Source organism: Fukomys damarensis, unplaced genomic scaffold, assembly GCF_012274545.1.
Source record: "Fukomys damarensis isolate Sample0158 unplaced genomic scaffold, DMR_v1.0_HiC HiC_scaffold_2, whole genome shotgun sequence".
Lineage (NCBI taxonomy): Eukaryota > Metazoa > Chordata > Mammalia > Rodentia > Bathyergidae > Fukomys > Fukomys damarensis.
In genome coordinates, this window is record NW_022900914.1 from 5410562 (window position 1) to 5435268 (window position 24707).

General features: G+C 54.1%; 1 protein-coding gene across 1 annotated transcript in view; it reads left to right on the top strand.

Moving 5' to 3' along the window:
- Window positions 1-22: 22 nt before the first annotated feature.
- Window positions 23-24707, top strand: part of Klhl29 (kelch like family member 29) — a 117224-nt gene continuing 92539 nt past the window's right edge. The window contains exon 1 of the mRNA XM_033762999.1: window positions 23-49. The gene's annotated coding sequence lies outside the window, so the exon portion shown is untranslated. The remainder of the gene's footprint in view (window positions 50-24707) is intronic.

Below are 24707 nucleotides of genomic sequence, written 5' to 3' on the forward strand. Positions count from 1 at the left end.
GGCCATCACCAGCCTTGTGGCCAGTTCCGCGTCTGCCGTCACCACCAAGGTAGGACCCGGTGTCCCCTCTGGGCAGCAGCCCGACACAGGGAGCCCTGCCTCCCTGCCTCCCACCCCAGGCCGCACGGGGCCTCCCGAGCGCTCGTTCCCCGGAGCAGTGGCCTCCCTGGCGAGAACCCACAAACCGTTTCTGGGGAAGGCCCTGGGCGTGTTGCTGTGAAGCGTCTGTGCCTAGCTTAAAGGAGGTGCAGCGGCTGCTACAGTCCTGTGCCATGCTGAGTAAAGGCGGTTTAGTGAGTAAAATAACAACAAAACCCCAGACTGGTAACAAGGTTTCCAAACCGTAGACTGGGACCTGCCAGTCCTTCAGTGGCTGGGGTACTTCAGCCGGGCGTGGACCCACAGGGGGAGCCATCGGGTGGTGAGCCCACCCAGGGCCTCCCCGAGCCACCCACGCCTGGGAGGCAGGGCTCTCACTGCACCTGTCCCACTGAGCCCCCAGACACAATGTTATTCCCGCTCCCTCCGGTCCGCCATCCCGCAGTGGGCTTCGGGCCTCTCGCTCCGTCGGTCTGTCTTTCCTGGAAGAACCAGCTCCGCCTGCAGGAATGGCCACAGAAGCCAGTCTGTGTGCTAAACGGAATGTGAGCGTGAACATGGCCGAGCCCCTTGCCCGGCTTCAGGCTGAGCTGGTCCCCTTATTGGGTGCTGCTCAGGGCCCTAAGCAGGGTCAGCAGGGCCCAGGCTGGAAGCCCATTCATCCCTCCCGCCCCTCGGCCGGGCAGGGCTCCACAGGCCTTCACCTCTGCCAGCCATCAGAGCTGCTTCCCCGGAGCCCTCTCAGGGCCTGCACACACGTATGTGCATGCGTGCGTGTGCGTGTGTGTGTGTCTGGCCTTTTTTCCCCCCGGCTTTTATAAAAGTTGCAGGAGAAATATAAGGCGGGAGGCCCGGGGCCGCCATTGTGCGTGGCTGTGGTGGCGGATGGCCGGCGCTCCAGGTGTGCGGGCCTTTGTCTCTGCGACTTCCCGAACCCCCTTTCAGCCCTGCTTCCCATTAATAACGGAGAGAGCTGCTGGCTGCAGGGCCCGGCGGAGGCCCAGACAATGGAGCAATTGGAGGCCGGCGCAGCATGCTGACATCTTGGTGCAGTGCCTTATTGATTTTATTTTCCTGTTATGAAAACACCCTCCCCACCGAGGCAGGGAGGAAAGGAATGTCAGACGGGAGAGGAGATGAAGGATTATTTGGGCACACTGCCCCCCGGGCCAGCCAAAAGCATTCCTCCCTGGGCACCAGCCCCGGCCTGCTCCTAATGGGTGACCTCTGCCCAGGAGAGCCGGCCCGGCATGGTGGCCACATCTGGCAGGCACTCTGCGTGGGCAGCTGTTGGCCATCTGGAGATGGCAGCCTGTGGAGCCAACAGCCGGGCTGCAGATGGGGAGGGGCTGCGCCCCAAGGGCCCACCCACTGGTTCTGTCCTCAGAAGGGGTGCTCGTCAGGGACGGCACTGGGTGCTCTGGGACCAGGGCAGTGCCAACAGCTCTCTGCAGGTGCCGGCCCTGCCACATGTCTTCCAATTTGCTCCTAGCTCGGTATTCCCCATCCCTGACTGGCCAGGCCCCAACCCACTGCCTCAGACAGAAAACAACAGCTGGGACAAGGGCTGAGCCCGGGGCCAGGAGAAACAGAGAGGGCAAGAGTCGGGGCTTCTAAGGACATCCAGTGCCCAGCCACGTGACGACAGAGGAGGCAAATTCCTTCTCCTGTGTGGTCGTCTCCAGCCCAGCTTGGTACCTGCAGGGCTGGTTTGTGCCTGGTCAGGCCCTGGGTTCCTGGGGTGCTCAGGAGAATGGGGTCCACAGGGGAGGGGAGGCAGCAGCTGCCCTCAGCGCAGCTCTTACCTGGGCCACTGCTGTTCAGTGTGGGCCGTGGCGCCTCCTGTCCTTCTAGCCGAGCTGCTGCCCACCTGGACCATTCCGCAAGCAGGCAGCCCAAGCCCAGGCAGTGATGGTTTCCCTGGTCAACCACCTGGCTGTTCACTAAGTGGCCAAGGGCTGGCTCTTGCCCTCATGGTGCTCACAGGCCAGGGTCTCATGGACCTGAGGCCAGGACAGTATAACATGGTGACCCAGAATGTTTCTTCTCCTCCAGGCGAGGTGGCTTGGTGAGGGGATAAAAGCAGACTTGGAGGTAGACTGGCTTTTAATTTCAATCAACTGCTTGCATGCTGAGTGACACTGGTCATGTTGCCCAACCTCTCTGGACCTCAGTTCTGTGAAATGAGAACAGGTGGCGATCCCTGCCTACTGAAAGTGTTGTAGAACTGTGTATTGTAGGACTGTGTAAGAAGAAACATGTGAATTGCCCAGGACAGGAAGGACCTGGCGCCAGGTGTGAGTCCTGTCTAGGTACTGTGGTCACCCTACGGCCTCCATCTCCTGGTGTGGCCCACAAGATAAGGCTACCCCCAGTGAGAACAGTTGTTCGGTTCTAACCTTACCAAGGTGCAACGGTCAGTTTTGCCTGAGGAACGGGAGCTGGCCCTAGGCAGGCAGGGAAGGAAGGTGTGTTGAAGTTGCTAGGACTCAAGGTGACCTGGAAGCAAGAGAATGCTGGGAGGAAAGGGACAAGGAGAGGGCAGCTCGCAGACCCCGGAGGGAAGCCAGAGCGGCACACCCGGAAGCCAGGGAGTAGAGGACATGGATCAGAAGCCTCTGTCAGCCATGAGACCTTTTCCTCAGAGGAAGGACCAGCAGGGACACCAAATGAGGCCCAGGCTAAAGGAAGCTGAGCAAGGGAAGTTGCTGGGTAAAAGCTGGGCCAGAGCAGGGTGCTCCTCCTGCCCTGGGGCATGTTAGAGCCGCAGGAAGGGACCAGCCTGGCATCTGTGGTGAAGGCTGTAGTGCCATGTGTGGGCCAGGACCACTGTAGGAGCTCAGAGTGGGCCAGGGAAGCTGGCCCAGGTACACGGTCAGTGCTGTCAGCCCCTGGAGCCTCCCACGTGACTAGGCAGGGAGCAGGACTAGTGTCACAGGCTGTAGGACATTGCCATCCTCCTGCCCATGGGCCTGGTCACAGGCTCATTCCCAGGCTACAGTCTGCTTCTGTGGGCCAGTGCTGAGGGTCACAGCTCTCTGCAAGGGGAGGGCTGGCTGTGCTCCCAGAGGCCCTTAGCAAGGTGATGATAATTCTTTCTGTCACTGCTGCCCTCGGGCCTGAGGTAATGTTTGTTTCTTCATTTATCTGCCTGTGGCCTAAAGATTTCTGGAATCTTTTGATGTAATGCCAGTTGGACAATCCCAGGCTGCTGGCTGCTGAGACACCTGGGGGCCTTAGCAGGCTAACCTTCCCCTCCCGTCCACATGCCCTCTTTGCTCTCCGGACAAGAGTTCCGCTGAGGGACATATCCATTAAACCTGAATTCTGCAGGTAAGAGCAGCGAAGCCCAGAGAAAATGGAGCTTCCCTACTTACAAGGCCGCCCAGAGAGAGACCGGAAGTTGCAGGGCCAGCTCTCTCTATCCGTCGCTACCGGGCAGCATGCAGGCCTGGAGAAACCATGATTATAGAAGAATCACTGGAACTCCCACCTTTCATTCTCTTGGGTGACAGACAGCACACTCCAAATTTCAGGCCAGGGAATGGACACATTTCTGTGTCCTGGTACAGGAAGGAAATTTAAGCCAATGATTCCATCAGCTCAACAGGTACTGAGAGTTTTAAGTTCTAGAGTCAGACAGGACTAGGACTGGATCCTCATCCCACGGCTTATGAGTTAAACCTCAGCTTCTTTGTCTGTAAAATGGGAATAGCAATAATATCCTCCTTGTAAGGGTTATTTAGATCAAGATGTGCAGAAAAACCTAAAACCATATCTGCTACTTGGTAAGTACTCAAAGTTAATAATTTTCAGGGATTAAATTAGCCAGGTGAATGTTGCATTCCTATAATCCCAGCATTCTGGGAGGCTGAGAGGTATGGTGGATGGCAGGTTTGAGCCCAACCTAGGCAATTCAGCAACTTAGCAACACCGTGTCTCAAAATTAAAAGGTTGGGGATGTAGCTCAGTGTAAAGGCCCTGGATTCAATCCCCAGTACTAAAGAAAAGAAGAAAAAATGGAGAGAAGAGAGTTAAACTAGAGGTTGAGTTTATCCAAGGATCTACGCGTGTGGGGGACCAGCTCCAGAGTGGTGCTGCTGAGCTGAAGAGAGGCTCCCTGAACAGCCCTGTCCCTCTCTGCTGTAGCGGAGGAATGCGGGCAACGCTCCGCCTAAGTCCCCACCGGCCGCCCCTGAGACAGAGGTGCGACTCCACCACTGGGTCTGTTTGTGGGGTGGCAGGGAGGCACCAGTGGCCACAGTTGCTGCTGCATGAAATTTAAATTATTCTCAGCAAACCTGCTTGGCAGATGAAACAGAAAAGGGATGGCTTCATAAAATGTAATTTCATTCCTGAAAGAATGGGCTGACAGAGTACTCGCCAAGGCCTGTGAAATGGATTGGGGCTTTTCCTCCTCGTGGTCAGCCTGAAACATTACCGCTGTCCCTCCGAGCTAAGAAAACAAATCTGGCTGGGGTGCAGTCAACGTGGCCTATGTCAGAGGCCCGAGGGGAGCCGAACAGGGCTGAGAAACTCCGTGCTTTGAAGGCCAAATGCACAGAGGGTTGACATCTGTGAGCATCTGGAGGTGTCAGGCTGGATATTTGTCATCAGGAATGCGATCTTTCCCGTGCACCCCAGGAACACACCCCTTGGGGGACGATCTAGAGCTCTTTGAGCCCATGTGAGTGACCACAGAGCCCAGGGCAACCCGACGTGGGGTTTGTGACTGGTTCTGAGCTCTGTGGATGGATAAAGGAGCTTTGCTTACACCTCCTGTTCCTCTTGTGTTCACATTAAAACTCAAAGACTGCTGAGGGAGCTCAGTTGGGAGAATGGCTCAAACCCCTTTTATAGTGAATTTCCAGCCTGCAAGTGATTTTCTCCAGAAGACTGCGGCTTGCTCCAAGAACACGTATTTTTTATTTCCCTGGTGATAAATTATTGGCCCCTTATAAGGCATTGTGAGACACCTTGCACACGTTAGCACTGAGCTAACGGCTTTTACCCACACCTGAAGTCGTGGTTACGGCTTGGACTGTGTCTTCATTGACTTCAGACCCATCTGTCCGTCACAACGTGTGTGCAGAATTGGAAGACGTCACATTTCCAAAGCACCCGTTTCAAAGCCTACAGTTTCAAGAAGATGTATCTGAGTGACTCAGACTTCAATTTCTGATTAAGGTGGAGAAAAGAGGAGAAGTGTTTATGTATTTTGCCACATTTATAAGATAAGTCATAATCTGGACAGAGGGAAGCTAAGAATTACAAAGTGAAGACATCAGGAGGCATCGCTGGCCGGAGCCAGCTGGGTGCACGAGTTAGCTTTGCTGCATCGCAGCTGCCCCCAAACTCTGTGACCTCAGCCATCGCAGCTCGGTGGGTCAGCTGGCTGCTTCCGGTCATGGCCCACTCTCTCACGCATCTGTGGTTGATGGACCGGGGGTCACGTCTCTTGCACAGCTGCGGTTGGCCGGCCCTGGGCCATGGTGCTGGTTTCCCATGGGACCTGTGAACCCCGCTCTGGCGGCCCGGGGTCCTCTCCACAGAAGGAGGCAAGGCCAGGGCACAGCTGCTTCTCCAAGCAACCTGAGGCATTTTGCTCAAATCCCATTGGCTAAAGCAGGCAGTAAAGGGAATTTGAACTTCAGGCTTTAGAGAACTAGCCGAGGACACACACTTAGTCCGTGTTCGCAGTACCTGGGGTTTCCGTGCCTTGTGGGGAGCTGGTGAGCATGCAGGACACGTCTTCCTCCCTTCTCTCTTCCCCTCCCTCCATCTCTTGATCCCCTTCCCATTCTAGAAAGATCTATCTCCTTACTTCCTATTTTCTTTTATTTGCTCTTTATTTATAATTTGGGTTTGTCATATAAGAAGAACCATATGACATTTAAGCGTGTGTAGACCCTGTCTCTTAATAGAATATGCCACAGGGTCACATCTTTAAACAATTTTTATTCTCATTGAGTTTATTGGTACATTTTAGATATACAGTACAGTTACAGTCATCATTGGGATCTCGCACCCTTACATGACTTATCTTGGTTCTTATTTTTCCCCATTCCTAGCCCTCCCTTTACCCACTTCACCCTTCCCTATTTACAGAGACTTTGTTTCCATTTTTCCTTTTCTCATATTTTTTTCTTTGCCTTCCTTACCTTTCCCCTACCCCTCCCGCTTCCCCTACTCCTTTAGACCTTTTCTTCCTATTTCACATTATCAGTTATACATTTTGATTCTTATTTACACTTTCAGTTTCTCACACCAGAGAAACTATTCGGTATTTAAACACGGTGCCCTATTTATTTCACTTAAGAGTATGGCCTCACTGTGCATCCATTTAGCTATAAATGTCTCTAGTTTCTCGTTCTTTGTGGCTGTGGTTTGTTATAAAATGGATTACTATTCAATGCCACATGTTTGAAAGGGCAGCCATCTAAGGCTGGTGAGAATTATGGTCCCGTTTCCCACAGGTGTACTGAGCTGGAGTTTCTCCCCCTTCAGCTTCCAGCCCAGACAGAAGGACGGGACCAACCAGATCCCCTGGCCACACAGCCTGGTGTAGGGATCCCCACGGACACTTGTGGCTTACACGCCCCAGTGTTGCACATATTCCCTGCACAAGGCAGCTGGCCCCAGGGACCCTCGAAGGTGCGTTCACCTTCCAGACCCACTGCTAGCCAGGATGGCTCTGAGGCTGGGGGGCCCCTTACAAAGACAGGCACAGACCTGCTGTTCAGAGTCCTGTCACCCGAGGAGACCCCTCCGTGGGCTCTGACCAGAGAATTCTCCCTGTGTGAATCCACATGGGAACATAAATTTTGACAGGAAGACTTTTCAAGGAGCCTGAAATCGAGAAATGGCACAGGTGTTCAGAAGCCACGGATTTTGATGGTCTGATGCTCTTTCTCCCTGATGGGATAAATCCCATGCCGTTCCCCAAAAGCCCTCAAAAGGGCCTCTTTTTAAATTATGTTAGTTTTCTGAAAAATGCATCATTCAAGATCAACATAAATTTACTTATTCGGTTGGACTGGTTTTCCCTGTTTCTTTTAATTACTCATGTTGCAATTAAATTTCTTTTTTCATTGTGAAAGGACAGTATTTGTGCTATATTATGGGTTAAATAGGCTTTGGAGAACTAGCCTGGAAGTCTCATCACCATTTGTAACATTCTTTATAGGAAAAGTACATTCCGAAATCTAAACAGCCAAATTACAAATGAACTTTCAGAACCAAACCCATTTGTTAAGAAGGGAACTGCCTGTAACGCTAAAAAACAACCTGGGGAAATAAACCCAAAAGCTGTAACACCTTGCCATCATGTGTTCAGCAGCAACCCCACGTAGTGTCTGCAGGGAAAATGCCCTCTGATCCCAGACTAGCTCTTCCCTAATTCACTAACTAGCATCATACAGATGGCCAAACTGGCCCGAGCCCTTCCTCCCAAAGCACAGCCCACAGAGGAGCTGTTGTAGCTGAGCAGACTGCCAGTCAGTTTCAACAGTCCATTACCTGCCCTAAAATGAAGGTATTAGGAGAAATCCACGAGCCCCTGAGGCCGCAGTCCCAGCTAGTACTGCAACGATAATTTGCATTTGTGAATGTACCTCTCTGGAATGCATCAGCCAGAAACCTAGTTTTTTTTTTTTTTCCTCTGGTAGCTAAAGAGCCCTGAGAGCTAAGCAAAGCAAGTGGACAGAACATCGTGGGCACTCAGTGTGCTGCATCACACCTCTCCACTGACAGTAGTTAAATCCTCTCTTTCCCACCTTCCTCTCTGCTTCCTGGAGCAGCTGGGTGAATGCTGTGTACCCTCCAGCACCAAGGTGCCAGGGTTGAAGCAAGGTGCACTCTGGGTGTCCAGAGCCCAAGCACAGGCTCCCTGCCTCCCTCGCCGTAGAGTGCTGGCTGCCACGGACCCTTAAGGGAAGTGTCTCAAGTTAAGTTTCCTGTCCTCTCGGCCCCTACTCCTGCCTTCTTTTGTCCTCAGGGGGCCAGAGATAGCTCTGTTTCCTGTTGTTATCATACCTTCACTTGAGACAAGACAAGCTAAGCACCTTGCCCAGGATCACCCACCAAGCCCCAGCTGTCTTGCTCCAGAGTAGCCATGTAGAGCTCTGTGGAGGCCCAGCTCAGAGCAGCCACAGGAAAATCTGTTGAGGGAGCAATTAGATGGACAAACATTAGATGACCATCTTCCCCCCACATGCAAACTTCTTGCAAAATCTCCTGAGGACCCTGCTCCAGGCTCCCCCATGGTTTGAAACGATGCATGTGAGGACTAGAAGGTGTGTCGGATGGTATGGTCCAACCACGCGCCTCCAGGAAACCTAGCTGCAGTTCTCCTTAGCAGGAAGCCCACATGGGCGGTGCAAGCAGGCCACCCGTCTGAAGAAAATCCTGAAGACGTTGAGCCTTGCGTTCACATTTTGCTCCAAGAAACAGCGCCAGGCTGGCTGCTGTTTTTGGTGTCAGCCCAGATGATCACTGTCCACAGAAAAAGCCAGGGTGGGCTTGGACCAACCTAGTTCCAGGAAGCACCTCCCTCTTGGTTACCCTCAGTCATCCTGGGTAGATTTCAGCCTGGGCTGGGAAGTGGGTGCAGCGGTGCCATTGCTTGCCAGGGTACAAGCAGCCCTGCTTGCCTCTGGCTTCCCTGTGCACCTCTTTGCGGGACCAGGAAGAAGAAGGAAACAGTCACTGTGGTTATGGCTTTTGCCTCCAGCTCCCTGGCTGCTAGGGGCAGAGTCTTCCTGGGACAGAAAAGGAGAGGCCGTATCTGAGAGACTGCTAAGGGTATCGAGAAACATCCTAAATTGGGTTCAGGAGACTGAGATCAGGACCCTTCTGCACACCTGACCCGCCGAGTGACCTCAGGCAGGACACCCCAGTTTGTCTAGGCTCATCTCCCTCACCTAGAAACTGCGTTCAAGAATGCTCACTCCACTGGGTGGTGTGAGGTATGAATGAAACAGCCAGGCAGATGTACTGCATAAACATAAATGCCTTCGTTCATAGAGACAGACTGTAAATTAGCAGAGACCAGAGTGGGGAATGGGAAGTTATTGCTTCATGGCTAGAATTTCTGTCTGTGGTGATAAACAAGTTTTGGAAACAGATAGTATTGGTTGTTGGGTGGCGTTGTCACTAAAATGAATACTGCTGAACTGTATACTTAAAAATGGTGAAAATGGCAAATCCGTATGCTGTATATGTTTTACCACAGATAAAAATATATAAATAAAACGTAAACATCCCACCGGAGACAGAGAGAAGTAACATCTGTATGTGAATTTAGGAGAGCTGGCATGATCCAGAAGTTTCCTGTGTTAAGCCCTGGAGATTGAGGCGGGGGGGACGCTTGAGCCCAGGAGTTCAAGATCGGCCTGGGCAAAACAGCAAGACAAAAGCATCTCAAAAAAAGAAAGCACAGGGGGTGGGGAGGAAAGAAGAAAGGAAATAAGGAAAAGAGGAAAAAAGGATGAAAGATTTGGAATAAAAGAACTGCCTCTTCTCGGAGCAAGGGCGGTGCCGATCACAGTGACAGAAGTGGAGGCCGGGCAGGGACAGTGCCGCTTTCCACAGACCTTCTGTGCTTGCTGGACACGGGAGGACCTGGGGAGGGGCAGGCGAGCGCTAGCCCTGGGGGCGCTCTCGATGTCACTGCGGAGGCCCTGGATGCCTCCCCGTGGGGCCGACTGGGGGAGAAAGGCCCTCGGCTCCCGTCCCTTCTGTGGTCAGCTTCTCAGCTTCCCCAGCCCCTGGGCGCAGGGGAGGCCTCAGCTGTCGTGTATGCAGGGCTGGGTGCTAATGGTGCTGTGTGGCCTGGACTGTGTCCTCCCTGGCGCAGCGAGCATGGCAACCGGTGTTCTTGACAGCCACCCTAGGAAGCCAGCTAGGTCTGCGGGCAGCCTGGGCCGAGGGGCGTCTGGGCTTCGCCAGCAGCATCATCCTGTCATCGTCACCAGCTTTACCAAGGGCTCGCTGTGAGCCAGCCGTCGCTCCAAGTGCTGCTTCCTGTTAGCCCTCTTGGTGCTTCTGTGACACCGGCCCGGGGCCTCAGCAGGATGCTGGGGAGGTGCAGACTCGGGCCCCTGGCATGGGCAGAACTGTCCGCACCTTGGCATTCCATCTGAATCTGCAAAGATGGCCCCTTCCAGGCTCCGAAATCCCACCCCAACCCACTGGGAACGGCTCCCTGGCAGACGACCTACTGCCTTCCCCATATCCCCTCTCCTGTTGGGAGTGTGCTGAGGGTGTGGCTTTTATTCGCTCACAATATTAGGCTGAGGAGAGGATACGGGGAAATTATATTGTGCCCATAAGTCATATTAATGGGAGTTCGATAGTGGCAGCTTGTCGTCTGCTGAGATTAGAAGGGAACGTTGTGAATGTCGTGTTAGAAAGGCCTTGCAAAGGCGTTGTGAATTAGATTACACTGTGCCATGCCCTGTTTCTCCTAATGACTGGGGAAGAAAGTGGTGCTGGGACTGGGGACTGTCCGCTGCTGAGGCCCAGCGCGCCCTCCTCCTCCAGGCTGGTGGGCCCTGTGGATCCGGTGTGGCCGTGGAGAAGGGCTGCACCGGCAGGTCTGGGAGCTCCACAAAACGGGCACCACCACACTGCGCGTCCTCCGGGCAGGATCAAGAACTCTCATGCAACACTGGGTGACTGGGTTGTTTGTTTTTAATCTTCCACGTCTGCATGCTCTGTATCCCCGGCTTCCCGTCCCTGGAACTGCAGGTTTAGAGGCCAGGAAGTCAGCAGCACCTTCTCACAGCTGTCACTCTCACCTTGGCCCCAAGGCCCCCTGCTCCTGCCCAGGCCAGGCGGCGGCAGCTTCACCACACCCACCTCCGGGAGCTCCCAGGTGAGGCCTGCTGGCTGGCCATCCTGACCTCGGGGCTGGGAGGCAGCTCAGAGCATCACAGGGAGCCCCACTGTGCCTCCTCCCCAGGTCAGACCCTGGTGTCACCTTGTAAGTAGACAGAGTCTGAGGCAGTCAGGCTGAGGGCTTTCTTTTCTCAGAGTGAAGCGTTCTGCTGGCTAATCCACCACATCCATCCATCCGAGACAGGATGCCAGTGCCCACCAGGCGTTAAGGGCTTGGCACACCTTTGCTGGCACAGTGGTGGTATGAGGATCAAGGACCAAGCAGGCAAGTCCCGACTCTTCCGCTTTCTAGATGTGTGATCATTAGCAAGTGACTTACCCTCTCGGGGCCTTAGTTCCTCTTCTATAAGATCGGCTAATCGCACCTTCAGTAGTGAGGGAGATTAAGCCGGCTAATAATGCGGACCGCCTACAGCAGTGTCTAGAGTCTAGGACGTGTTCTATAAGGATGGCCGGTTACTGTTGTGACCGCAGCCCTCCTGGAGTGGCCTTCTCCTCTCTATTTGTCTGTCTCCCTCCAGAATGCAGGTCCTTGAGACAAAAGACCTTGTCTTCTCGGGCTTTGAATTGCTAGCAGCACACGCTTGCCTGTTTTGTGCTCAGTAAATATGTGTTGAATTACCAAATTGAATTGTGGGTAGAAGTTGTAGTCATGGAAATCCACTTGCTTTACCAAAGAATAGCTGTACACTTTTGAAAATTGTATTCCGCTTTTCCACCGTGGCATATTCGCATTTCAGAACCTTTCCGTGACCACCTCTGGTTTTTTGTGTGGCATCGTAGTGATAGTGATCAGTTGTCTACAAATAAACTAAATGTGGGTTGAAATGCACACTGTGGCTCACTGATTAGAAGCCCAAAGTAAGGTATTTTGCAAAGCAATAGCCCTGCTTCCACTGAAATAAGAAAACCTCGACTCTCTCACCGTTTTAAATCTAGAACCTGTGCCTGGAATGTCAGTCCTGGGCTCCGGTCCGCATTCTGGTTATGAGTAGCTGCAGTCATATTTGTTTCTTTGTTGTTATTTCTGTTTTGTAACTGTTTTCTGGAGGGCCAGGCACCTGAGTTCTTCCAACAACCCCACAGGGTAAGCCTATTTACCCATGAGGAAACTGACTCTCAGGAAACCTGGGAACTGGTCCTCACCGCAGCTCATGAGAGGAAACAGGATTTGAACTCAGATCGACTCCCCCAAAGCCTGTGTCCCTGGCTCCGGATTCCTCTCCCTGGATGTCTGCCCTTAGCATCTGCCAGGAGCTCCGGTGACACGGCCAGAACCGGGCTGTGCATCCTCAGCCCACACCGGCTCCTCCCCTGCGCGGCTGCCCTGGGTCCAGGCCACCATCCCCCAGCTGTGCAAGCCAGAAGGCAGCGGCTCCCCACCGTGCCCTCCGGTCTCTACGAACCACCTTAGGATATCCTGGGGTCCACCCCCCCCCTCCGCGTTTTTCCCCGGCCTGGCTGCCCTGGGTCCAGGCCACCATCCCCCAGCTGTGCAAGCCAGAAGGCAGCGGCTCCCCACCGTGCCCTCCGGTCTCTACGAACCACCTTAGGATATCGTGGGGTCCACCCCTCCCCTCCGCGTTTCCTTCCACGGCGGCACTGCGGCCCCATCCCCTCCCTGCCTCCCTTCTGCCCACTCTCTCATCCAGAGTGTTTTTGAAATGCGCAGTCACTCCATATCTTCACGGAGGGTGAAATGACTTCAGGCCCTCGGTGATCTCACCTCTGCGCCTCCCCAGACCTCGTCTCTCGCCTCTGCAGCCTGTCATGCCCTACATGCCCGCCAGACATCAGCTGCGCACCCCAACCTTGGCAGAGGCAGGTCTGGCCAGGGCCCGTGTGACCCCACAGCACCATGCAAGGCAGAGCACGGGCCAGGCCAGGCAGCCTGGGGCTGGTGTCACCGGGGAGCTGTGTGGACGTTCTGCGGCCTCGCTGCCTTTAGCTATAAAACAGAGACAGCAGCACCTCCCCACAGGGGTGATACAGAAAGCAAAGACATTCCAAGTTTAAAAAATCTAGCCCAGGATTGGGCAACAGGAAGTGCTGGTGATGGCAGTCACGGTACAGGGAAGGATGTGATCCGTTCAGATGGACCCACATTGGAACCACGGAAAGCGTAGCTTTCGAACAGTGATTTCTCACTGGTGCCTCTGAATTCTTCAGGTGATGTCAGACGCCTCTTGCACTTGCTGTGGAGTAGCTCAAGTCCACTTTGGCTCAACTGGTCCTCCCTTCTGGTCTCACTGCCCAGCCCCTGCCCACAGCCTTGGATTCCTTTCATTCAACAAATTCTCATATTTTGTTGACTTGGAAGGTGGCCATGGCCCTGTGGTTTGGGTTGGACTTCTGCAAAGGCAGCTTCCCAAGGGGAGAACGGCCCGTCAGTTGATGTGGGGTGCAGATCCAGTTGGGCCTCAGCAGCACACCTAGCAGGGAACCTCAGGGCTGTTCCTTAGCCTGGTGTCCCCACCCAGATCCACCTCTGAGAAGCCCTTGAAGTGGCTTGAGCTTCCTCCCTCCGGGCAGCTTGTTCTCCAGCCCCTCCATGTGAGTCCCTTCCTCACCACCCTCAGGTGCCAGGCCAGGGCCTGGAAACCCCGGGGCTCCCCACCCCCAGCCTCCCCTTCCGTGACTTAGCACAGTGGTACAGGCCACAAAATGAGGAAGAAAAATCCTTTTAGACTGGAAAAGTAAGACTGCTGCTGTTTTATGATGAGATGGTTTATGGTTTTCAAACATTTTAATTAGTTTCATTTTTTAATATAAATGCACCCTGATGTTCTGTGCAGGAAGGGCACTGTTCTTAAAATCTCAGAAATAAAGTAGGAAAATGACAGATTGGCTGTTAAAGTGTCACATGCAGATGTGTTATTATTATTATTGTTATTTAACATTTCTGAGCACCAGCAATGAGCCGGGAGTTGGAGGGTGCATGAGCCCAAGGTCCCCACAAGCTCAGGATGATGTTGCCTGGGCCAAGAGGGTCGGAGCAGCTTCCCGGGACACGTCGGCCTTCCAGGATTCCAGGAGCCAGGTTTGTAGACTGGAGACACGCTTGGGCAGTCTAGGATCTGTGTTCCAGTTCTGCCCTTGACTCGTCTGTGAACTTCCTAAGATTTCCAACTCCCTCCATCCCATCCAGGTTAGGAATTCAGGCTGTACTTTAGGAGAGGCCACTTCCCAAGGAACCCATGGATTCTTTAAAACACTCGAGTTACTGAGAAAGCAGGGTGTTACTTTTGGAGCAATCTCCATGTGGTAGGTTACATAGGAACCGCCTCCCCCCAAAAATGTCCACCTGGAACTTCTAAATATGACCTTGTTTGGAAGCAAGGCATAGGCAGATATGGTTACGGTAAAGTTCTCAAGATGCGATTATCCTGAATTAAGGTGGGACCTAAGTCCAATGACAGTCTTTCTAAGAGAAAGCGGAGGAAGCTCGAAGCCTCGGAAGAGACCCTGTGAAGACAGAGGTGGAGACAGGACAAGAGGTGTGACAAGCCAGGCGTGGGCCGGGCCACCAGAAGCCACAAAGGATTCTCCCCCAGGCATTTAGGACCTCTGGGCCCAGAACTAAGAAAGAACAAACTTCCGTCCTTTCAGCCACCCAGCTTGTGGCCATTTGTACGGCAGCCCTAGGACACACACACCCTGTGAAAGTATCCCAGCCTAGCGGCTCCTCCACGAGGGCCCAAGGGTTTCATCCTGGAGCAGCTGACCTGACAACAACCGCTCTGCTGTGTCACCGTGAGACATGGTCACGCCTTGGCCTCTGTGCTGGACAGGTGTCTATGAGCTTCCTAATGTCCGTCCGCCTGCTTCCCGGCACATGAGGACTCCAATTTGGAAAACCTTGAAAGGGCAGGTAAGGCAGGAAGTCCACAGCTCCTGCGTCCCCACCCACCCACCCATAGAGCCTCTCCTGGGAAGGTAAAGGGTTGGTGCTTCCTGTCCACACCTGGCACAAACCAAGGACTGAGGGGCAAAGCCATCCGTGAAGTGGACCCTACTGCAGCTGAAGGAGAAGGGAATGGAGCTCAGTGCCAGTCAGTCCCCTCGCAGAGGGCACTTGACCATACCCAGGGAGCTGGCAGGCAAATTCTTGACTTCAGACCACCGAATTCAAGCTTCCCCACTGACCACTCCCCTCTTCTCATTGTTCCGCCAGAAGAAAATTGTTTTTGCTGCCTTCTCTGCCTCTGTTTCTCTGGACTTAAAAGGAGGAAAGTGTGGCACACTCGTGGACTCATCTCTGCCCAGCAGACTGCTCCTTGCCACAGGTCACCTGACCCTGCTTCCAGAAGGAGCCCTCCCGAGACCCAGTGCAGCAGAGGGTTGGCACACCATGCTCCTCTGGAGGAGCCTGTGCCCAAAGGTCAGCCAGGGCCGGGGCCTGTCTCAGAAGACAGGTCCCGCAGGCTCCAGCCAGCCTCCGGCCCGCTGTGCTCTCCCGGAGTCTGGGCACGGAATCAGATCCCAGCCCGCTGTTTACCCAGCTGTTGCTGGCAACCCAGTGCCATACTGGGCAGGCGCCAGTGCTGCTCAGAAGGTATTTATTCAGTAGCTGTCACCCTTGGTGAGAGGCACTCCCTTCCCAGATTTGCCCCCTGTGTGGGGCTTAGAACGCAGGACACTGGGTGACACGCAGGGAGGTCTGCCGGGGAAGAGCTAGGTCAGCCGTGTTCACATGGGCATGTTGGAGTGACAAGGCCTTGGGTTTAATTTCTTCTTTCTTTGGAGGGAGGAAGTGTTTGAGCTTGAGAGCCCCTGCGGTGCTGGGCTTCTCTATAACCCTCTGCTGCCCTGCTGGAGCGAGTCCTCCTCAGACTCAACACATGGAGGCCAGAGGGCTCCCCGGGCTCCAAAAGAAGGTTACACCCAGTGACAAGGACAGGAACCAGGATAGGAACCAGCAGGCATGGGCCAGGCATGGTACCCAATGCCACCAAGGAGCCACCTGAGGACGCACAAGAGCCCGCACGGGCAGGAGGGAGGGTGCCCGGATGGCCTAAGCAATGCACAGCTGCTTCCAGGACCTGCAAAGTTCAGAGACTGCTGGGCAGCAGGGCAGCCGAAGTCGGTATCAGACAGGAGGTGGGATCTCTTCTTGCAAGACTCTCGGAGTCTCGGTGATAGCTGCAGCTCACTGCTAACTGGGAGATTTATGTGACAAGATTATCGATGGCATTAAGCACATTTAGAAGAGAGGATTAGACCTACTTCTGGGTCACTGGTGTGCACCAGGCCTCAGCCTGGCCTGTGCATTAGCAGATGGGTGGCTGCTGCCGGCTGCAGAGGTGAAGTTCACATTTGCGGTCACCAGAAGGGGCAGGCTCCCATGGGAGTCCAAGGCTGGGAGGCCAAGTTCAAATCCCAGGCAAGGATCTGGCTTAGGGCTCTGCCAAACCCGAGGGAAGCTCTGCTCCATCGCCTCCTGTCTTCCCCAGCCCCCACCCCTCCCCTGCCAGCCTCCAGATTCTTGGCGTGGTGAACTCCCTCACCAAGAGGAGGGACCCATATGTAACTGGAAGCAAGAGGGAGGTTTCAGGAGGCTTTGAGGGGTGGCAGGAAGGAGCCGGCGCCAAGCCTACCAGCCGCCCTCCCGGAAATGAACTTCTGAGCAGAAGCAGCCCCTTCTCAGAGAGGAGCAGCTCTTCGGTGGCTCTGCCACAGGGAAGCGTTTAAAATTAAACCAGGAAAAGCTCGGGGAATGTGCTGTTGGGTGCGGCGGTACCTGGTGGCCTTCAGAGGGGACGGCTGTGATGTGACTATGGGGTTACTCCATCTGCGATGTTTCAGCCCGGCCAGAGCCAGGGCCCCGCAGAAACAGGGCGAGCGGGGGTTCAGGAAGGCTCACCTCTCTGGGCACTCCTCCCCAGCCCGGGATGATGTGAGGGCCTTGAAGTGAAAGCAAAGCTCAAATGCAGGATAACTTTAGAAAACCCTTGTTTAAAAATCATATATATATGTTGAAGTATACAAGAAAATTCACCACTGTAAAGCATGAAACTCGGCCCATTCAGAACATTCTCGAGATTGTGCGGCAACACCACTACTTCATTCCGGAACTTTCTCGTCTCCTCAGAAGGAAACTCGGGCGGTCACTCTCATTCTTCGCTTCCAACTAAAGGGGAAGCCGTGACCGTGGGAAGTGTCCACTCAGGCCCGTGTGGTGAGGGAGAAGCCCTGTGCTCGGGCTCCCTGGGCCTCTGGCCGCGTCACCTCTGCCTTAGCACACTGCGACGCTGCCTCTAGGGGCCTAACTGCCTCTCTGCCCCCGGATGCTGCTGAATCTCCTTCCTCTCTGAGACCTGGTCCCGACACAGCACACTTCGGCCACGTCCGTTGTGCAGAAAGATTGAAAACCATGAATTCGGTCGCGGTTACGCTGCTTCTCATTGTTTGCGGATATAACTCTTTGTCCTCACGTTGTTATACTTTTGATCCCTGCACAGAAAGAAGCAAAACCGAAAGCAGAAAGAAAAGGCCTTTCATGTCACTCCTTTTAATTAGACGCGCCAGTACATTGAGGCAGTTTTGCACCGTGCTCTCCCTCGGTGTGTGGAAAAGCTCAGAAGACGCTCTCACCCAGGGAAGCCTCGAGTTCATTTCCCTCTTTTCCTCCTTATTTTCTTTAGAAAGCCGATTTACTCTTTTGAGACATTTTGCTTTTTGCCTGTGCTGCACGCGGAGGTTTGCGTATGTAAAGACACTGCGATCACAAAGGAGGGAAATGGGGTGGAGTCGGACCCCAAGGCCCCCACTAATCACTCTGGATGGAGGAAGACTTGGGGGATCAGTGATTCTGCCTCGCGCTCTGAAGAAACTCACTGTTCGCCCCCACTCCAGCCTCGAGGTGGGGGTGTCAGCCACCAGGAGGGCGTGGTCCCCAGCGTCCCGCCTCCCTGCCCCCCTTGCCTCTCTGGTGGGATTTGGGTAGATCAAAAGGACAGATGACAGCGCCTCGCGCCCATTTGCCTCTGCACTGGAGGGAACCCGCGCGGTGTTAACAGTCGGGCCCGGTCCCGAGTCTCATGAATATTTCACAATGCTGGCAGAATTCTACCTGCGCTGTGTCCCCCACCGCGTACGTGTCACCCATATTCCAGTTTACTCCGGGCTCTGGGGAAAGGAGGCGCCACTTCTCCATCAGATTCCTTTATCACCCTAAAACCTGACGGCTAAGCCGATCTGTGTCCAGTCTAAAGTCTGTGTGGTCCTGCTCCTCCCTGCTCCTCCCTGCTCCTCCCTGCTCCTCCCTGCTCCTCTGCGCCCTGTGTCCAGTCTAAAGTCTGTGTGGTCCTGCTCCTCCCTGCTCCTCCCTGCTCCTCCCTGCTCCTCCCTGCTCCTCCCTGCGTCCTGACTGGAAACGTGATTTTGTTTTTCCTGACTGATAATTAAGAGGCTCAGGGAGGAACAGCCTGTGTGCTGGTCCCCCTCCCGTTGCCTCTGTGCCCTGAGCATTCCGATGCCCTTGCCTGCACCTCCAGTGTGGCAAGACCCGCTCCTCCCCAGCCGTGTGCTGAGAGGGTCGGGGTGATGGCCACGTGGGCCTCCAGAGGCGGCCGTGGAGAGACCCGTGCCTCTCCCTCTGCCCGCGGGAAAGCACCCTGGCCTCTGGGGAGAAGCCTCACCGCTGCTGCACCGCTCCCACCCGTGCCTCCCAGGACTCTCATTCAACTCCCTTAGCCAGGAGACAAGAGCTGTGGCCACCGCCAGCCTGCTTCCCCGTGTGGCTTTTCCTCCAAGCCCAGACAGACTTCTCCCGCCTCTGCCCCAAAGAATGCACATCCAGTACGGTGCTCTGCAACCTGTGGCCCCGACTCCTGCCTCCTAAGGCACAGGCAGGCTCACTCCAAAGCCTCCCTTGACCCTGGGTGTCCAGGGCTGAGGTCTAGATTTGCATTCTTCACCAGCTTCCAGGACCCTTCCTGCACTGAGACTGGGGGGTGGGCTTGCTCCAGGCTCCACCGGAAGAGGCACTGGAGGCAGAAGAGGACAGACAGACAGACCAAAGACACTGGCAGGCCGGAACCCAGAGCACCCCAGCCCCAGGGGAACTGTCCCTGTGGAACCATCCCTGGGCTACAGAGGCCACTCCAGGAGTGGATGCCTTCGGGCATCGTCCCTCTGGTGTCCTACCTGTGCAGCGCGCCGCAGGCCCTCCCAGGGTGGCTGTCCCTGGTGACACAGCACGCGTGGTTCCCAATGCCAGGATGTATCTTCTGCATCCCTCCCTCCCGTCGGCCCAGCCAGCCTTGATGAGTGTACGTTGCTCCATAAATATATGTTGCATTTAATGTCATCAGATCACTGAATCAAGGCAGAAGGCACCCTGGTGACTTGTGCACCCCTCTCCTGGGCTTGGGCCTGGCCCACAGCTCTCCTGGTGAAGGGAGCACCCATTCTGCTGTTTGTTTTGCCAGGAAGCACAGTGCAAGTGAAAGGGAAGCCAGGCCTCATAGCTGCTCTGTTAACAGGAGGCCCAGACAGAGGCAGCCTGCACCAGTGGGCGCCCCCAGGACTGGGGCCACTCTGGAGTCCACCCACTCGGCCATTGTGCTGTGTGGAGCTGGGGAACTCAGTGATGTTTACAGTCCAAGATGAGCATCCCTGGCCCCAGGCCACAAGGGAGACCTCCTGCCACCCCTGCTGGCCGCAGCACCGGGGTCCGCAGACCGAAGGCCTGTTTGGGACCTTAAGGAAGCAGGCTTTTCCCCTCTGCCTTAGAGGAAACTTTGAGTTGAGCAGAGATGGGCCGACTCAAGCAGCCATCTGGATATGACACAGTCCAGAAGCTAAATCCAGCACTCCAGTTACCCGGAACAGTTCTCTGAGTAGTCTTCCCAGATTTAAGCCTTTAAAGTAGATGCTGGTATCTGTTGTTAAATGCAGGGCAAGTGAGGCTGCCAGGTACAGCTGTATAAGCTGTTCACTGAACAGCTATCAACATCCATTCTGGTTCCTGCCGTGTTGTAACAACTTGTAAAAACACACAGCTGGCATCCTGGGAGGACCCAGCCAGCCCTTGTGAAGGGAGGTTGTCTATTCAGACCCCTCACCATACAGTCACAGAGGCCTGACGGGCAGGCGTGTCCAGAGTCCCACTACATCCATGGAAAGGCTACCAACTGACCGGGCCTCCCTGGTGCTTTCAGTGGCCCAGGCCCCGAGCCAGGCTGGGAGAGCCAGGCCCCATGTTAGTTTCAAACCAGGTCCTTTATTCAATAGAGACTTCATTCATTCACTACATAAGCAAATGTTTACTCCGCACCTTCTGTGAACTAAGGCTCAAATCAGAGCAGGACTTGGAGCGAAGGTATCTGCTGCCACAGAGCTAGTGGATGGAGACAGATGAGGAAGGACATGTCCAAGGGGGAGGCCCCCAGAGATAAAGCCAGGAGACAAGTCAGACACTGCTGGGTGGACAGTGGGATGCTCTGGAGTTGTAAGTGCGCTTCGGTGCAGTTTGAGCAAAGATTTGCAGGAGGTGAGGCGTCTTTTATAAGCAGCATGAATTTGTTGCTCACAGTTCTGGAGTCTGGAAGCCCAAGACTGAGGTGCTAGGAGATTAGTGGCTGGCGAGGACCAACCCCATCCCTCCTTCCAGGTCGGCGACTCCTCCCTGCACCCTCACTCCGTGGAAGGGCAGACGGCAGAGGCTCCCTCAGGCCTCCTCGGTAAGGGTCCCGTGCTCTGCCCTGCTGACCTTGTCACCCACCTAGGGCACCACCTCCTGACACCATCACTCAGGTGACACTGCGGTCACAGCGCCAACGGCAGCGTACCAAGCTGGTTCCAGCCACTCTGTGTAGACTGAAAGGGGCGAGGGCAGAGCTGGGGGTCCTTGTTCATACCTCACCTCTCCAGGCTGGCTCTTCTGGGGTCCTCCTCACAGCAGCCACCCCCTGCCAGACTGTGGGAGACCTCTGAAATGTTACTGGAAACCTCTGTAGTTGGCTCCAGTCTCCTACTCAGTGTACAGTGCAGGCCTGAGAAAAAACCTAACAGACAGAATTAAGGGAATCAGAAAGCAGAACATCAGGACAACCAATGCCAGTGCAACTGACAAAGTCTCTGGCCAGTCCAAGCCATTGGTTTTTATTGGTAAGCAATTGGAGCAAAGGTGAGCTATGTGCAAGGGCAGAACTACATGCAAGGATGCACAGTCATGTGGTTTCTATGGAAATGAATGTAAGCAAGGCTCATAAAGGACAAGACAAAGCATTCTCAAATTAGGAACAGAATAGACAAGATATATGGCTATAATTAGAACGTTGTTCTTCTAGTCTGAAGGTTTTAGTTGTAGGAATGGAATTTGGGTTCGAGTTACTCTGACGTCAGCACATAGGCTTCAGCCAGACTCCTATAAACAAGTCAGTTGTGGGGTTCAGTCTTCACAGCCTGCTTTGGGCAGAATCGATATTGCCCTGTCCTACACAAAGGTGTCCCTGCACCCCCCTGTTCAGGCCCCATGTGGCTCTTTGGCTCAGCCTCCTCTAGGCATGTCACAGCCCCCTGTCCCAACCTGGGTCACCCCTGACCCTTGTCCTTGCCCTCCACAGTCAAGGCTGAGCCCAGGTCCACCCACCCAACATGATGTCCCCACATCCATATCCAGTGAGGTGGTCCCAGAACTGCTCTTAATCTGAAAGCCTTTGTACGATTTCCATCATTTAGTTTTGTAATGGGTTTTTTTTGTTGTTTTTTCTGTTATCATTTGTTTTTGTTTTTTGCAATACTAAGGATGGATCCCAGGACCTTTGAACTAATCTACATTCCCAGCCCATTTTTAATTTTTTATTGACACAGGATCTCTCTAAGTCACTGAGTTGCCCAGGCTGGACTCAAAGTTGCCATCCTCCTGCCTCAGCCTCCCCATGTCCAGCTTCCATTTTGTAGATTAAGACTTTTCCCAGCAACCCTGCTGGTCTTCCCAGGGGCTTTGTTGTTCTCTGCTCAGCACTCAGGGCTGTCTTTATCTTTGGGTCCACCATGGAGTCAGACAGAGTTTAAAGCAGGTGTGAACATTTAACACCCCGCAGAATTGGAGGGGATGACAGATTTCTGGTGGGAGGGGGACTGCCCATGGTCATGGGAGTGCTGTGCTGGAGAAGGTCCAGCAGGCTGGGAAGGGGACACCTCCACCCACTGGGTGCCTCCTCTGGTGGCTTGCTGACTGTTTGGTGCTTTCCAGCATGGGGAAAATCTGCCCTTGGCCCCAGGGTTTGACAACCAACCTTCTATGACAGGAGCCATTCGGCCGTTCAGACCCTAGAGACCTGGGTCGGATTCTCGGTGGGGGCTCAGGTCTTCCGCTGTCTCTGAGACCCTGTTTCCTCAGGGTGCTGGCCGCCTCGTGTCCCCTTGGGTCACAGAGCATAGGGCCATATTTCCTCTGGGGCCCTCTCCCCACACACCTGCAGGAAGGTGTTAGAAGGACGTGTGACCCCGCAGGGACTCTGGGATCAGGAGCTGAGTTGTCCGGGGAGCTTGCTCTCATCTTCCCATCCTCTAGCATCTAAACCCCAGACTGCCTCAGCTCACTTTGTAGGAGCTCCTCCTTCCCTTAACTACGCAGAAGCTCAGGCTGGGAGCGGGGCTCTGACTGCTCCTACCACCTCCTCACTGTGGGCTCTGCTGCCCCCATTTCCCTGCCAGTCGTCGCACAGGGCAGCCTCCAGACTGAAACGAGAGCTGGTGCCGCAGCCCTGGGAGGGAGGGGAGAGGCAGGGGGTGCTGCCCAGTTTACTGGACAGTAGCAATGGCAGTGTCTGGTTTTACCACTGGACATTTTACCCTGCGTCCATCAGACTGGCCTTATTGAGGGGGCCCCCGGGGAGCCCCAGCCTTCATGGAACACACAGTGAGTTCACGGTAAAGCCAGACACTTGGCTGTCCGGATGGGGGCATACCATCTGGCACAGATCGGTGTTTTCCGACAGTCAGGGCCATCCGCAGACTTCCTGCCCTGGACTGACTCCCACCTGGACCCAAGACCAGGGACATTTCATTCCCCCTGGATCATTTGTATTCCAAACACTCAAGAGCCCACCCCAACCTACGCAGAGCCAGCCAGTGCTGACTTCTTTCCATCGTCTTTCTGTAAACACGATGAAAATTGCCTTCCTGGGTTTCGGTTCTCCTCTTCTGCCATTTTCTGCTGATTTCAGCCTCCAGGACTGAAGTTCTTTCTCCTGGTCTCCACGAGGAATTGGTGAAACAGAAAAGGCAGGAAATTAATGTCCCAGCCTCCAGGCTCCACACAGCATTAGATGGAATGAAAGTAGAATAATGAGTCAATACACACACAATTCTGTTGTTCTTTGATTTTCCTTTCAAAATTCATGTAGTGAACACTCCTGCCATTCTGCCTCGTCTTGGACTGGAAGACGTGCTGGCTTCTTGAATGAATTTGCATACCAAATGGGTTTTAATTTTATATTTTTGCTTAAGGTCAGGACATTTATTTATTATCATTATTTATTACTGAAGCACGAGTGGTTTTAATTATTTTAGTGTTCCTACTCCTCCAAAAGCTGCTAGCTACAGAACATTTTCCGTTTCACTCACATAAATAATATAGTTTTTAATTTCATGAAGATTTAGTATTCGTCTGCTTTGTAAATTAAAGTCATCGTTTACCACAACAAAGACGGAGTTCTCAGAACATGTTGGTGGACTTTCTCTGTCAGTCTCTTGCTGTGATCTCGTCTCCTAACTTTGGGTCCCTCCCTGCCGGGGACGCCCAGAGAGAACCTGGGCTCAGGAGTTGGAGAAGGAGCCACGAGAAGCAAATACTCCTCTTCAAGCTACCACTTGCTTTCAGATGCCGCCCACTCATATCCCACAGAGCCCCACCAAAGCCAGCGCCTTTACAGATGAACAGACTGAGGTCCCTGCCTGCCAACTGAGGCCGAGACTACTGCACTGCAAGGGACGGGCTGACATCCTAGTGTTGCAGACCCGAGGGTAGGCCCTTTTGCTTCCTTTGGACACTCCAGCTCCATGGCAGGACCTAGTGCCTGTGCCCTGGCCTGGGGCCAGAAGTGGACAGGGGGACAGCCAGCTGGGGAGGGGGCAGAAAGCAGAGAAGGAGAAAGTAGGGCAGTGGCCCCCAGGCTCGTGGGCAAGACTGTGCGGGAGGTGGAGGAGACAGAGACCTGATGGCTTGAGTTCCTGTCATAGTTACTTTTCTCCTCTCTGAGACAAAATACCTAACACCCAAAGTCAAAAGAGGAAAGGTTTATTTAGCTCACAGCTTGTAGAGGTTTCAGTCCATAATCGGCTGGCTCCAAGGTGGGGTAGCGTAGCAGACTGGCACTGCAGAGAAGAAACAGTTTGTGGCGGGCAGAAGGTAGCAAGGGACCTTAGCAGCTTCTTGACACCCCTTTTATATGTCATCTAGGCTATGGGATGAGGGTGGTGCCTAACCAGTCAGCGGCTGATTTAGGACTCACACCCTTAATCCCAGCATCACACACTGTAGATCCAGCCACCTTTGAGAAACCCACCTATGACCACATGAGGGTTTGGTGGGACAGACACAACCACAACAGTCCCTCAGCACATCCAAGTCCCTTGTCCAGGTCTGCTGGAGTCATCCAACCTCACAGGATCCCCCGGAATCTCCTTCCTCCTCTCCCCTAGGGTGGTTGCTGGGTCTGCACACTGAGCACCCCACCCTAAGTGGTGACTCCCTC